We start from the raw sequence: 15,845 nt of genomic DNA on the forward strand, positions 1-15,845 counted from the left end.
CCGCAGGCTCGCGCCGCAGACCCCGAGCCCTCCGCCCCGCCCCGGCGCGGAACAGGCAAACCCCCGGCTCCGCGGCGAGTCCCTGGATGCTCCGCAAACGCCCTGGGCGCCCAGACCCAGTCGGCGGGCCGGACGCTCCGGGGCTGAGCACTGCCGGGCAAGAAGACCCGCCAACGCGCTCTCCCGGCTTTACCTGTCGGCGGGCTGCCCGGGAGTCCGCGGCGCGCCGCCCGCTGGCCGTGCCCTCGGCCCCTGCCGCCGCTGCGGAGCGCAGACAGCGCGAGCCCCGCGCGCCGCGCCCCGCCCCCGGCGCCAGGCTCCGCCCCGACCCCGCCCCCGGGCGCAAGGCCCCGCCCCCGACCACGCCCCGGGCGCCAGACCCCCGGTCCGACCCCGACCCCGGGCGCCAGGCCCCGCCCCGTCCAGGGCGCCAGGACCTGCCCCCCGACCACGCCCCGGACTCCAGGCCCCGCCCCGACCCCGACCCCGTCCCCGGGCACCAGGCCCCTCCCCCGACCACGGCCCGGGCGCCAGGCCCCGCCCCGGCTCTGGCCCCGCCCCTCCACGCCGGCCGACCCCCGCGCTGAGCCACGCGAGCCCAGAGCAGGTTTGCACGAGAGCAGTTGCGACCCCTGCGGCTGCTCTCCTCCCGCTGCCGAGCCTGCCGCCTCCACCGCCGCGTGGCCGCTGCTGCTGCTGCTGCGTGCCTCAGGCCAGGACGCCCCGAATCGTCAAGGGGACCCCCGAGAAAGGGAATGATGGCAGATCACCCCTAGAACACGGTGGAAGGGCCAGGCACTTGAAGAGCATCTGAGGAGCTTGCTGGAAATGCACATTTCTGAGCCCAACCCCAGATCTACTGAGGCAGAATCTCGGGATGAGGTTTGGCCCTGTTTGACCAGCTCTCGGCGATCCCAGGCCCTTAACGGTAGAGAAGCACTAACAATTAAGGGGCTGCTCAGATGGAGGCCTAAGGCCCCGGAGCCCACCCGTACGGAGGGTCTAACTTGTCAGTGTTTGCAAAGCCGGGGAGAGTACGTCGTCTGTGCCCTGGATGCCATTCATCTTGCTTTATTGACTGCGAAGTCTTTAAAGATAAACCGAGGAGGGAGCACATTTACTTGGGATCTGACAGCTCTAATGAGCTCAAGGAAGAATTATGTAAACATTATTAAGTGTAATAAACACGTGTCGGCATCAGGCAATCTTCTCCCGAGAAGAGTTGGCAAAAGCCTGCCAGAGCCAACGTTTTATTCATAATGTCTTTTTAACTTTATGTTGCCTGTGTAATAGGCCTTTGGCTTTGCTGTTTCCCAGACGGAAAATCATTACCCCAGTAATGGATGAGCCAGTTCAAAAGGAGAGCCACTGGGACGCTGAGCACTTCCATTCATGAGTGCCATGTATCAGAGACGGGAGACCATCCCCTACCCAAGTAGCCATTTTACCTAAACCGCTGTAGTCCAGTCTTTTTGTTTCAACTTCCCCAGACATTACTTGCCTCAAACTCTAAGCGCCAAATGGAAGTCACCTCACTGTTTTGTTGGAAGTGAGCACCCCCACCCCCAACCCCTTTTCTGTTCCTTCCAGCCCCAAGTATCACTAAACACTAGAGGACCTGGTGATTGTTTGCCAGAGGAGAACGTGAGGGGCTGCCTCGGCAGCCACTGCTCCAGGAACTGAATCTGGCTTTGCGTCCTTATTTTGGGGTAGATTTGGAATCTGGAAGTCTGGTCCTCAAGGAATACTTGTCAGCAGTATCCAGAGCAAAGGGACCTTTTAGAGACTGTTACTCTGCCCCCTTCATGTTCTTTTATCCAAAAACAACCAACCAAACAAAAGCCTGTGCTCAGCACTAATGACATTACCATTTTAAGCGATGAAAAGGGAGTGCGTTATTAAAAGAATTATTAGTAGTCCACTAAAGAATCCAGGGCTTCCCTGGTGGATCAGTGGTAAAGAATCCTCCTGCCAATGCAGCAGTTGCGGGTTTGATCCCTGGTCCAGGAAGATCCCACCTGCCCTGGTGCAGCTAAGCCTGCATGCCACAATCACTGAGCCTGTGCTCTGGATCCCGGGGACCACAGCTACTGACGTCCACTTGCCCGAGAGCCCCTGCTCCGCAACAAGAGAAGCCCCTGAGAGGAGAAGCCTGCGCACTGCGACAAAAAGTAGTTCTCACTTGGGGCAACTAGAGGAAAGCCCGTGCAGCAGTGAAGACCCAGCACAGTCAAAAATGCATAGATCAATAAAAGGATCCAAAACAGTTTCGCTCTCTCCCCCCAAATTCCAAGAGCACTGTGAGAGAAAGGATTAGAAATCTGGCATCACAGGGCTTGTTCTAGATGAGAGATGGAAGGAAAAAGGAAGAAAAGAGAGAGACGGAAAAGAGGGGAGGGAGGGAAGGAATTTTGCTCCTCACGCCTTAGAAACTAATGAAAAAGAAAATTGGAAAGAGATGACACGGTAAAGATGGAGGGCACTTTAAGTCTGAGTCTCCAGAGAAACAAATCCAGAAGGAGGTACATAAGGTACACAGAGAGAGATACATACGAATGTACAGAATGACATGGATCTCAGGTACTGGTTCACCCCATTCTGGAAGCTGAGACGTGCCACCATCTCCTGTCTGCCAGCCAGTGGCCAAGGAGAGCCGGTGCTGTAGTTCAAAGGCCTGGGGGCTGGACCACTGATGGGTGGATTCTACCCAGAGTCTGGAGGCCTGAGCACTAGGAGCCTGGGGTCAGGAAAATACAGAAGTCGCAGCTCAAGCACTGAGGCAGAGAGAGGAAAAATTCTTCATTCTTCCACGTTTTTATTCTATTCAGGCTCTCAAAGGCTTGGCTGATTGCTAGTCAGTTGTGGAGGGCCATCAACTTAACTCAGTCCCCCAATTCAAATGCTGCCTTCTTTTAAAAACACAGACACACCCAGGAGTCATGTCTAATCAGAAATCTGGGCAACCAGTGAGCTGGCGAATTTGACTCATGAAACTGTCACAAGGGCAACGATGGTAGAGCTCCATTCTTACCCAAGGCCACATCAGGTTTCCAAGAGCAGGCCCTGAGTGAGGAATTATGGGCCAGCGATTTATTAAGAAAGGGCTCCCAGTGGAAACCACTGAGGGAACTGGGGTGAGAAGGACAGGGAAGAGGAGAAAGCCCCATGGGTCCAGAAGTCCCACGGTGAGTTGGCCTTGGCCTCATCCTGCAGGGAAGCTCACTGCAGAACTTCCCTCAGCTCACTCAGGAAGCAAACCGAGCTAAGAAAACTGGACGTTCATATTCCTTCGCTGGACACTTTACTGGTTAACAAAGCCCCAAGAGGAATAAACTCCCTGGCCCTTGGGTGGGCTCCAGTAGCCTGAGGGCAGTCTTTCAAAGAGAAGTCAAGAGTGCTAGCTCTTGAAACCAATGGAACTCAGAACTTTGGAGGAGGCAGGATGTCCCACAAAAAACAGTAGGAAAGATTTGAGAGTGTCTGAGCTGAGCACTAACTTTGTTTCAGTATGTGAGTTTTCACCAGTCGTGAACTGAGCGGCTGACCGCCCCCCCGACTCCCCACCAGGGGTCCACACTAAGAACAGGAGGCCCACCGGCAAGCTCCCATGGGCTGTACCATGGGGCCGGGTGGTAGGGACCTGGAGGCTGTGGAATCACATCTGTGTGGGGAGCTGAGCTGAGTGTGGCTCGGCAGTGTCCTCATGACAGTGTCGCCTGGGAGGACATGCATGACGACCAGCTCGCACTGGCCAGAGAAGCACGGCAACCCACACGAGGCAGTTACACAGCCAGAATCTGCCCTTCCTCCTCGCCTCCCCTCCCAGCTCCTAAGAGCAGAGAAGGGAGCTTTGCCGTGAAAATGGAAGGAAAAGAGATATTCCCCAAACCAAACATTGATTCCCGTTGAATTCTGGATGCTGCTTTGAGAAAAGACATAGGCACAGGGTACAGCCTCTCCCAATTAAGGCTCCTTTGGTCGCAAGACGGGCCAGGGACGAGAGAGAGAGCTCTGAATTGGAGAAGAAATGAAGTTGACCCTGGACGGGTTTCTAAGAAGTGAAAGTGAAGAACTGAACTGACCCAGATCTGGAGTCTGCCCAGGGACTTATGAAGGGTTCTTCTTCCTGGTCAGAAGAGGGGTTTGACATACACTTATGGGGCCAGTGGTTTGAGAAAAATATAGTAATTTCTTGTGTATGCTTCCGTTTGTACAATAAATTGGTTGTATTTGGAACTGTTTACATCTCCTGGCTGCCTCCTGTGATGTGTCCTCAAGTAACTTCTCTCCCTTAGGGGAGCCTCCACACCAGTGTTTTGAGAGATGGCCAGGGTCTGGCAAGGCTAGTGCACTGCCTGGGGGCACTTACCACGTGCCCTGAAATGCTGGGAACATCGGCAGGGCGAGGCGCAGAGGAAAAGCGACAATAGAAGCACTCATGGCCCAACACCATGTACTGGCCCAGTTCTTTTGCTTTCTCTTAAGGAAAATCACTAGTTAGAAATATGCAGAGGGCGGTCTCCTCTCCTTTTCACTTTTCACTAAAATATCTGTATAAATACTTCAATTTATTTCGGTTGGAATATTTGGCTCTGGTTGTGCGCCCTAGGGGAAACTGTTCTGGGTATCAAATGGAAATTGATTTGGATGAGAATCTGACAGGCAGGAAGTTAGCTGAGCAACAGGAGGCGGCCCCTCGGCTCACTCTCCAATAGCCGCCTAATCCCACCACGCAGTTTACCAGTCCCACCTCTGAAACTCCCACCAGTCCTCCAAACATCGTCAGGGGCCGGAAAAACCCTCGGCCGCCTGGCGGGGCTTTCTTACTCCAGCACGCATGCGCACCTCACACCATCCTGTACTAAAGTGACCGTTGCCACTGGACTCATTCAAAGCTCCTAACTATTCCATGAATACACACATCTAATTACAACAGACTGAATGTGGGAAAGACATGCATGGCAGAGCACCTTGTTCCATAACCTGCAGCTGTCAATCAACGACCCCCCCCGCCCCCGGATTATCCAAATGACCCTGCTTTAAAAGCCCCGCATCCCAGTCCTCCAGGGCCATTTGCCTCTCATGGCATGGCCCACCTCTGTCTTGAGGTGTTCCCTCTGCTCTTTATGTGTGCTCAGTCACTCAGTTGTGTCCAGGGACCTGTTCTTTCCTTCTTTCCTTATTGTTAATAAACTTCCTTGCCATGGGTAAGACCTTAGATTCTTCTTTGCATCCTTATCAAGAGTGGAGGCCCACAGGAGGAAGGGTCTCTAGACTCTCCTTCCACTAACAAATGCCATTTTCCCATCATGCAAATGGCAAGAGCCGACTGTGGATTTTCCCATGTTTGGAATGCTCTGTGTGGTCCCAACTGAAAAGCCCAGCTCAAGTTTCCTTTCCCTCCCCCTCCCTCTCTTGAGCCCCTGATCTGCCTTCCCATCCAGCTCTATCCCCACTCCTCATCTGCTGTGTTTCCCACTTGGACCACGTCTCTAAGATATGATGATACACAGTACTTTCGGGGCTGTAACAGGGCGTGATAAATATGATTCATTAAACACAGAGTACATCAATATCAGGTCAGGGTAGAAAATATAGACAATAATGAATGGTCTACAGTTTGAGATTCAAGAAAGTGCAGTGGTCCCATGGGGGTTTTAGTGGCATCATCAATCATGGACGTAAAAGCAGAGCGGTGTGTGGTGTTATAGAACGCCATGGAGACAGGCTTTCTCCACTCCCCTTGGTCCCTCACTAACCTGCTCAACTTAACAATGCTAAGAGCAGTCCACTACCTGTGAGTGACTTACAATTACCCTTCCCCCCCAACAGTATAACTTTTTAGGGCATAGGTTAGTATCATCTGATTCTCTAAATAAAGCTTTCCAAGAATAAATTAATAAGCTGCCGAAGTTTACTCACAGACCATAACCTTAGACTCTAACAACTCAGAAGGGAGTTGAGTTACTAATCTCCCAAAGATTAGAATTATTTTGGAAAATATCACAAGATCTTTTAACATCTCACACTGCCCACTTGAAAAAAAATTTTTTTCTTTGCTGATAGTTTAAATTATTTCTTAAAGATTCAATTTTTAGGGAACTAATAATAGTGGTTGGGAGGGCCTGTGAATTTTTTGAGAAAAATAAGGAATTATGAATAGTCAACTAGGTCTCTAATGCAACCAACTTAAGGACATTCGTATGCATAAAGTGTCTTGTTGCATTTAGCTCGATTGAATAGTTGTTTTTTAAGAGCAACCATGAGCTGCCTGCAATACAAAAGAACTCACTTTTTTTTCAGTCTGCAAATGAGCAATATAAAATTAATTCCAAAAAATATTTGCTGAGTGCCTACTATGTGCAGTGCAATATGCCAGGTATTTTAAGGAGTTTAGAAACAAATCATTTCCTCAAAAACTTAATGCATATTTTCCTTCTTATAAAATAGTATTAAAACAAAGAATTATGAAAGGAAAAGGAAGGCATTGAATGATCCCATCTTCCTAATAACAATCACTCAATCACTTTAACTTTTACTTCATACCAACGCATACCAGAGTCTAACACCATCCTACATTCATGGGCCATAGTCACACTGTGACAGAGGATGAGATAGTTGGATGGCATCACTGACATGATAGACATGAATTTAAGTAGGCTCTGGGAGTTGGTGATGGACAGGGAAGCCTGGCGTGCTGTAGTCCATGGGGTCGCAAAGAGTTGGACACAACTGAGTGACTGAACTAAAATGAACTGAGTCACACTGTAGGCAATTTTCTGTGGTCCTGGACAAGCTTCAATAATGGTTCTGTAGTTTAGAGTGCAGAGTCTTCCAGTTGTCTTTTTTTTTTTTTTTTGCTAAAATTGACAAGCTGACCCTAAAATTAATAGGGAAATGCCAAGGACCCAGAATAATTAACACAATTTAAACAAGAAAAAGAAGTTAAGGGGACTTATACTAAAACTTACTACAAATCTACAATAATTAAGAGTATGTAGTACTAGCAGAAGCATGTACATACATATCAATGGTTCAGAAAAAAAGAGTCCAGTAATACATTTATACATTCATGTTCAACTGATTTTTGACAAGAATTCTAAGGCCACTCAATGGGGCAAAAAAATAACTCTTTTTCAACAAATGATATTCTGACAACTAGATAGCCATATGCAAAAGAATGAAGTTGGAGTCCTATCACATTCTATATACAAAATTAACTCAAAATGGATCAAAGATTTAAATTCCAGAGCAAAAGCTATAGAACTGTTAGAAGAAAACACAGAAGTAAATATTTTTGAATTTGGACTAGGCAGTGGTCTCCTAAATATGACACTAAAAGCACAAGTGGCAAATGAATAAATAGGTAAATTGACTTTGTCAAAATGGAATACTTTCAAGCATTAAAGAACGATATTGAAAATTTAAAAGACATGCCATAGAATGGGGAAGATATTTGCAAATAATGTGTCTGATAAGGTCTTATATTAAGAAGATACAAATAACACTTACAACTCAATAGAAAAGAGAAAGAATCAAATTCAAAAACTGGCAAAAGATCTGAGAAGATATTTTTCCAAAAAAAATATGCAAATATCCAATCAGTTCAGTTCAGTCGCTCAGTCATGTCCGACTCTTTGCGACCCCATGAACCGCAGCACGCCGGGCCTCCCTGTCCATCACCAACTCCCAGAGTCCACCCAAACCCATGTCCATTGAGTTGATGATGCCATCCAACCATCTCATCCTCTGTCGTCCCATTCTCCTCCTACCCTCAGTCTTTCCCAGCATCAGAGTCTCTTCAAATGAGTCAGCTCTTCACATCAGGTGGCCAAAGTATTGGAGTTTCAGTTCAACATCAGTCCTTCCAATGAACACCCAGGACTGATCTCCTTTAGGATGGACTGGTTGGATCTCCTTGCTGTCCAAGGGACTCTCATTACCCAATAGGCACATGAAAAGATGTTCAACTCATTAGTTATCAGAGAAATTCAAATCAAAACCACAAAGAGATACCACTTTACATCTACTAAAATAGGTATAATAATAAATTTTAAAAAGACATTAGCAACTGTTGGTGAGGATATGGAGAAATTAGAATACGTTATACATTGCTGATGGTGGTAAAAAGTGATTCAGCCACTGTGAAAAACAGTTTTGAAGTTTCTCAAACATTAATATTGAGTCATCAAAAGATACAGCCATTTTAATCCCTGGATATATATCCCTAGAGGATAAAAAACATACACAAATATGTATATGTGACTACTTGGGGAAGTATTATTCATACTAGTCAAAAAGTGGACACATTATAAATGTCCATAAACTGAGGAGTAGAAAACAAAATATGGTCTTTCCATACAATAGAACAATATTCAGCCATAAAAAGAAATAAAGTCCTGCTGCATTGCATGCAGTATACATATATATAAAACATGAATGGACTTTCAAAACAATATAAGTTAAAGAAAGAAGATGCAAAGCACTCATAGTGTATGTATATGAATGGCTCAGAATAGGCAAATCCCTGGAGACAGAAAGTAAATCAGTGGTTCCCTGGGCCTCGTGGGAGCAGGGAATGAAGGGTGAGGGACTGCTAATAGGTATGGGAATTTCTCTTGCCTTGTCTCTCTTCCCTTCCTTCCTTCCTTTCTTGCTTTTGATTTAAATCTTTTCTTTGAATTTGTTTTCCAGAAAAGCTTTGCAGAAAAGTAGAGAAGCAGGGAAGTTACACACAGAAAGAGAAAAGTCTAATATTCTACAACATATACCCCAAACTCTGTTTTCTGGACTAAGAAATGAGACTGGAACTGTGCAGTATATTTACTGATTGAGGATGGCCAGTTCTCAGCAGGTCAAAATCTCATTGACCTGGACAACTAGCAACACTTGGGCTGTTCTTTACTCAGTCTATATATTGTGGCCAATTCTTTGCTTTGTTTATTTCTTATTAAATTTTATTGCTCTTGATGAAGGTGAAAGAGGAGAGTGGAAAAACTGGCTTAAAGCTCAAAGTACAAAAAACGAAGATCATGGCATCCAGTCCCATCACTTCATGGCAGATAGATGCGGAAGCAATGGAAAGAGTGACAGACTATTTTCTTGTGCTTCAAAATCACTGTAAATGGTAATTGCAGTCATGAAATTAAAAGATGCTTGCTCCTTGGAAGAAAAGCTATGAAAAACCTAGACAGCATATTAAAAAGCAGAGACAGTTTGCCAGCTGAGTCCGTATATTCAAAGCTTTAGTTTTTCCAGTAGTCATGTATGGATGTGAGAGTTGGACTATAAAGAAAGCTGAAGTTGGACTATAAAGAATGCCAAAGAATTGATGCTTTCTAACTGAGGTGTTACAGAAGACTCTTGAGAGTACCTTGGACAGCAAGGAGGTCAAACCAGTCAATTCTAAAGGAAATCAACCCTGAATATTCATTGGAAGGACTGATGCTGAAACTCCAATACTTTGGCCACCTGATGCAAAGAACTCACTCATTAGAAAAGAAGCTGATGTTAGGAAAGATTGGGGGCAGGAGGAGAAGGGGATGACAGAGGATGAGATGGTTGGATGGCATCACCGACTCGCAATGGACATGAGTTTGAGCAAGCTCCAGGAGTTGGTGATGGACAAGGAGGCCTGACGTGCTGCAGACTGTGGTGTCGCAGAGTTGGACACGACTGAGCGACTGAGCTAAACTGCACTGATAGTTACTTCCCCATACTGTGTTAGTCTCTTGTTGTGCAGCAAAGTGAATCAGTCCCTCTTCCTTCGGTTTCCTTCTCGTTTAGGTCACCACTGAACACTGACTAGCACACACTCCCTGTGCTATAGCAGGCTCTCATCAGCTGTCTATTTTGTACATGCTCAAGTGCATCTGTTAGTCCCAATCTCCTGACTCATCCCACCCCCCTTCCTTGCTTGGTAACCAAAAGTGTTCTCTGTGTCTGTGACTCTGAATGCAAACATGTTCATCTGCACTGTTTCTCTAGATTCCACAGATAATCAATACACAATATTTGCTTTTCTCTTTCTGATTATTTCACTGTGCATGACAATCTCTAGATCCATCCACATCTCTGTAAATGGCACTATTTCATTCTTTTTTATAGCTGAGTAATACACACACACACAAATATATATTCACACCACATCTTCTTTATCCATTCTCTGTCGATGGATATTGAGGTTGCTTCTGTGTCCTGGCTATTGTAAATGATGCTATAGTAAACATTAGCATGCATACATCCTTTTGAATTATTATTTTCCCTTGATATGTGACCAGGAGTGGGATTCCTGGATCATATGGTAGCTCTATGTATAGTTTTTCAAGAAACCTCCATACTGTTCTCCATAGTGGCTGCATCAGTTTACACTCCCACCAATAGTGTAAGAGGATTCCCTTTTCTCTACACCCTCCCCAACACCTATTGTTTGTAAATTTTTGATGGTAGCCATTATGACTGGCACAGCATGATATTTCATTGTGCTTCTGATTTGCATTTCTCTAATAATTAGTGATGCTGAGCATTTTTTCATGTGTTTGTTGGCCATCTCTATGTCTTTGGAGAAAAGTCTATTTAGTTCTCCCACCCATTTTTTTGATTAGGTTGCTTTTTTTCTTTTTTATTGAGCCACACAAGCTGCTTGTATGTTTTGGAGATTAATCCCTTGTTGGTTGCTTCATTTGCAAATATTTTCTCCCATTCTGAGAGCTGTCTTTTCATTTTGATTACAGTTTGCTTTGATCAAAACTGCATCAAAGTATCAAAACTCTGGTGTTTTATTTTTGTTTCTATCTTCATTGCTGCAGGTGGTAAATTGAAAAAGATCTTGCTGTGATTTATGTCAGTGAGTATTCTGCCTATATTTTCCTCTAAGAGTTTTATAGTATCCAGCCTTACATTTAGATCTTCAGTCCATTTTGAGTTTATTTTTGTGTATAGTGTTAGGGAGTGTTCCAATTTCACTTTTTTACATATAACTGTCCAATTTTCCTAGCATCACTTTTTGAAGAGCCTGTCTGTTCTCATTGAATATTCTTGCATCCTTTGTCATAGATTAGGGGACAATAGGTTCACGGGTGTATCTTTGGACTTTCAACCTGTTCTGTTGATCCATATTCCTGTTTTTGTGCCAGTACCATACCATTTTGATGGCTGTAGCTTTGCAGTATAATCTGAAGCCAGGGAGCCTGGTTCCTCCAGGTCCATTCTTCTTTCTCAAGATTGTTTTCCCTATTTGGAGTCTTTTGTGTTTCCATACAAAGTATAACATTTGGCTCTGTGAAAAATGCCCTTGGTAACTTGATATGGATTGCACTGAATCTGTATGTTGCTTTGGGTAATGTAGTCACTTTCACGATATTGATTTTGTTCTTTCAATCCAAGGACATGGTATATCTCTCCATCGTTAGTGTCATCACTGATTTTTTCAAGAGTATCTTATAGATTTTGAGTATGTCTTTGGCCTCCTTCAGTAGATTTATTCCTAGGTATTTTATTCTTTTTGATGCAATGGTAAGTGGGATTTCCTTAATCTCTCTTTCTGCTCTTTCCTTGTCAGTGTATAGGAATGCAAGAGATTTCTGTGTATTAACTTTGTATCCTGCAACTTTAGCAAATTCACTGATGACCTCTAGTAGTTCTCTGTAGCATGTTCGGGATTTTCTATATATAGCCTTGTATAATCAGCAAACCGTTGACAGTTTTACTTCTTTTCCAACTTGAATATTTTTATCTCTTTTTATTCTCTGATAGCATGGCTAGGACTTCCAAACCTGTGCTGAATAAATGTGGTGAAAGTGGACATCTTTGTCTTGTTTCTGATCTTAGAGGAGATGCTTTCGGCTTTTCACCATTGAGCATGATATTAGCTGTAGGATTGTTGTATATGGCCTCTATTATATTAAGGTGTGTGTGTGCATTAGTTGCTCAGTCATGTCCGACTCTCTGTCATCCCATGGACTGTAGCCCACCAGGCTTCTCTGTCCACGGGATTCTCCAGGCAAGAATACTGGAGTAGATTGCCATTCCCTTCTCCATTTATTGAGGTAGGTTGTTTTAAAATAGGCTGTTAGAGCAGTTTTATGTTCACAGTGTAACTGAGCAAAGGCATGGAGGGTTCCCATATACTTTTGCCCCCACAAATGCATGGCCTCCCCCACTATCAAAACTCCCCACTAATGTGGTACATTTGTTACAGCTGGTGAACCTATGTTGCGACCTCATAATTACCCAAGTCCATACTTAATGTTAGGGTTTACACTGGCTGCTGTACACTCAATGGGTTTGGACAAATGTAAAATAATACATATTCACCATTATAATAGGTTCACTGTCCTGAAAATCTTTATGCTCCCTCCTGTCCCTGTAACCCTTGGAAACCATTGATCCTTTCACTGTCTCCACAGTTGTGCCTTTTCCAGAATGTCATAGAGTTAGGATCATATAATATGTGGCATTTTCAGATTGGTTTCTTTCACTCAGTAATATGCATTTAAGTTTCTTCCATGACTTTTTATGACTTGATTGCTCATTATTTTAGCACTAAATGCTATTTTATTGTCTGAATGAACCATGGACTATTTGCCCATTCACCTACTTAGAGACATCTTGGTTGCTTCCAAGTTCTGGTAGTTATGAAAAATAACTGTGTTAAATGCCCCTGTGCAGGTTTTTGTGTGGACTAAATTTTCAACTTTTTAAGGTAGATACCAAGGAGCAGGGCTTCCCTGGTGGCTGTTGGTAAAGAATTCGCCTGCAATGTGGGAGATCTGTATTCCATCCCTGGTTGGGAAGACCTCCTGGAGGAGGGCATGGCAACCCACTCCAGTATGCCTGGAGAATCCCCAGGGACAGAGGAGCTTAGTGGGCTGCAGTCCATGGGGTCACAAACAGCTGTATCACCTTGTATTCCCACAGCAAGAAATGAATGTTCTGTGTGCTCCACGTCCTTGCCAGGATTTGGTACTGTCAATGTTTCAGACTTGGGGAATTCTAACAGGTGCAGAGGTATTAATTTGCATTTCCCTAATGCCATAAGATGTGGAACATCTTTTCATATGCTCATTTGCCATCTGTATATCTTCTTTGGTGAGATATCTGCTCAGATCTTTTGCTCATTTTTAATTAGGTCTTTCATTTTCTTGTTATTGAGTTTTAAGTGTTCTTTGCATGTTTTGTATATCAGATGTGTCTCTTGAAAATGTTTCTTTCAGTCTGTGGCTGATTTGTTGATTCTCTGGACAGTGTATTTTACTGAGCAAAGTTTTTCAGCATTTCTTTTTTGGGTGATGAAAATGTTCTTAAATTAGGTAGTGACACTAGTTGACATACAACATGTCACTTCCATGATGAGGTTTCTGTCTTGGGCTCTCTTTCTTTGTTTCTGTGCTGGAAGTGGTTGCCCTATCATGAGCAGCCCTGTGGTAAGGAGCTGAGGCCAGCCTATACCACCTGAGTATACTCAGGAATGGGCTCTCTGGTCCTGGGCCTCTTGAGATCACTGTGGCTTTGGTTGCAACCTGAATCAGAACCACCCATCTTCCCTAGATTCTTGACCCTCAGAAATGATAAGAGATAATAAATATTTGTTATTTTCAGCTGCTAAGTTTTGCAGTAATTTGCTAATTTTGGAGCAATCCTCCAGTTGATAAATAATATAGTCCACTTATTAAACTAAGTTTGACCACTATGCTTAAGTTCACTTTTAAGTGACTTTAATACTAATTTCAAATTCTGATAAATATTTAAGAAAGATCTTTACAATGCAAAAATATCCTTGGAATCTGGTATTTCTCTAATTTGAAGAACAAGCTTCCCTGGTGTTCAGATGGTAAAGAATCAGTCTGCAATGCAGGAGACCCAGGTTCGATCCCTGAGAGTCTGCAATGTAGGAAACCCAGGTTTGATCCCTGAGTGGGTAAGATTCCCCTGGAGAAGGAAATGGCTACTTACTCCAGTATTCTTGCCTGGAGAATTCCATGGTCAGAGGAGTCTGGCGGCCTGCAGTCCGTGAGGTCACAAAGAGTCAGACACAACAGAGCAACTACCACTTTCACTTTTCAAGAATATATAGAATTATGAAGATTTTATATTCATCATATTAGTAATTGTTTTTATACATTATTATTTGTTAAATCTATCTCTATATGCATTGGAGATAGCTTAAAGCAGAATGCATAGAGATAAACAGACAAAGAATTACTGTTAAAATACAAATACAATATTAAAATTAGGTGAAAGCAGAGAAAACTAGTATTGTTATGGTTATTAAGCCACAAAGTTAGTTTTGAGGTTTTGACAGGACCTAAAGGGAGTGATCCCATAAGCTGAATGAAGCATAAGCTTTCTAAGCAATATTAGTTTGGTGCAAAACTAACTGTGATTTTTGCAAAGTTGAAATTTGCTGTTTGATATTGGAATACATTCTGAATATATGTGGTTATGTTATACATCATTTTAATGCACATATCCCACTTTATGTTTTTTTTTTTTTTTGCTAATGACATTACTTGCTGTTTATTTTATATTTGTTTTAGACTATGGAAATGATGTTAGACAAAAAGCAAATTCTTATTTTCTTATTTGACTTCAAAATGGATTTCAAAGCAGTGGAGACAACTGCAACATCAACAACACATTTGGCCCAGGAACAGCTAACAAATGTATAGTGCAGTGGTGGTTCAAGAAGTTTTGCAAAGGAGACGAGAGTCTTAAAGATGAGGAGCATAGTGGCCGGCCACTGGAAGGTGACAGCGACCAATTGAGAGGATCAGTGAAGCTGATCCTCTTACAACTACATAAGAAGTTGCCAAAGAACTCAGCATCGACTATTCTATGGACGTTCGGCATTTGAAGCAAATTGGAAAGATGAATGAAGCTCGATAAGCTTACTAGTCAGCCTCGTGAGCTGACTGCAAATCAAAGAATCGTCGTTTTGAAGTGTCATCTTCTCTTATTTTACACAACAATGAACCATTTTTCATCCAGATAGTGATGAGCAAGGGAAAGTAGATTGTATATGGCAACTGGCGGTGACCAGCTCAGTGGAAGGGCTAAGTAAGAGGCTCCAAAGTACTTCCCAAAGCCAAACTTGCACCAAAAAAAAAAAAGGTCCTAGTCACTGTTTGGTGTTTTACTGGCGGTCTGATCCACTACAGCTTTCTGAATCCTGGTGAAACCATTCCATCTGAGAAGTATGCTCAGCAAATCGATGAGATGCACCAAAAACTGCAATGCCTGAAGCCAGCACTGGTCAGCAGAAGAGGTCTAGTTCTTCTCCGCAACAACACCCAACCACAGATTGCATAACCAATGCTTCAAAAGTTGAATGAATTGGGTTTCAAAATTTTGCCTCATCAGCCATATTCACCTGACCTCTTGCCAACCAACTACCACTTCTTCATGCATCTCGACAACTTTCTGCAGGGAAAGCACTTCCACACCCAGCAGGAGGCAGAAAATGCTTTCCAAGAATTTGTCGAATCCCAAAGCACAGATTTTTATGCTACAAGAATAAACCAACTTACTTCTTGTTGGTAAAAATGTGTTGATTGTAATGGTTCCTGTTTTGATTAATAAAGATGTGTTTGAGCCTAGTTAAAATGACTTAAAATGCATGGTCCCAAACCATAATTATGTTTGCAGCAACCTAATACAAATATTTTCCTGGTACTAAGCTCTAAAAGCAACTTATCGCTGGGTTCTTAGCAAGGAAATAGTAAATATTTAGTAGACTGTTTTTTTCATATTAGCTTTATAGTTAATAAAGGAACAATTTTTCCTTACTGTCCTTATATTAACTATCAATGAAAACTGAGGGCATAATATTGATTTGGAATCAGCCT

At 43.7% G+C, this 15,845-nt stretch overlaps 1 long non-coding RNA gene across 1 annotated transcript; it reads right to left on the reverse strand.

Annotated features, from left to right (window-relative positions):
* Positions 1 to 1,075: 1,075 nt before the first annotated feature.
* LOC122432604 lies at positions 1,076 to 15,524 on the reverse strand. Its single transcript, XR_006266889.1, has 3 exons — positions 15,311 to 15,524; positions 8,772 to 8,779; positions 1,076 to 1,087 (listed from the first exon to the last, which is right to left on the reverse strand). It is a non-coding gene; the product is annotated as an uncharacterized LOC122432604 (long non-coding RNA).
* Positions 15,525 to 15,845: the final 321 nt, after the last annotated feature.

The sequence above is a fragment of the Cervus canadensis genome, chromosome 31, assembly GCF_019320065.1.
Source record: "Cervus canadensis isolate Bull #8, Minnesota chromosome 31, ASM1932006v1, whole genome shotgun sequence".
NCBI lineage: Eukaryota > Metazoa > Chordata > Mammalia > Artiodactyla > Cervidae > Cervus > Cervus canadensis.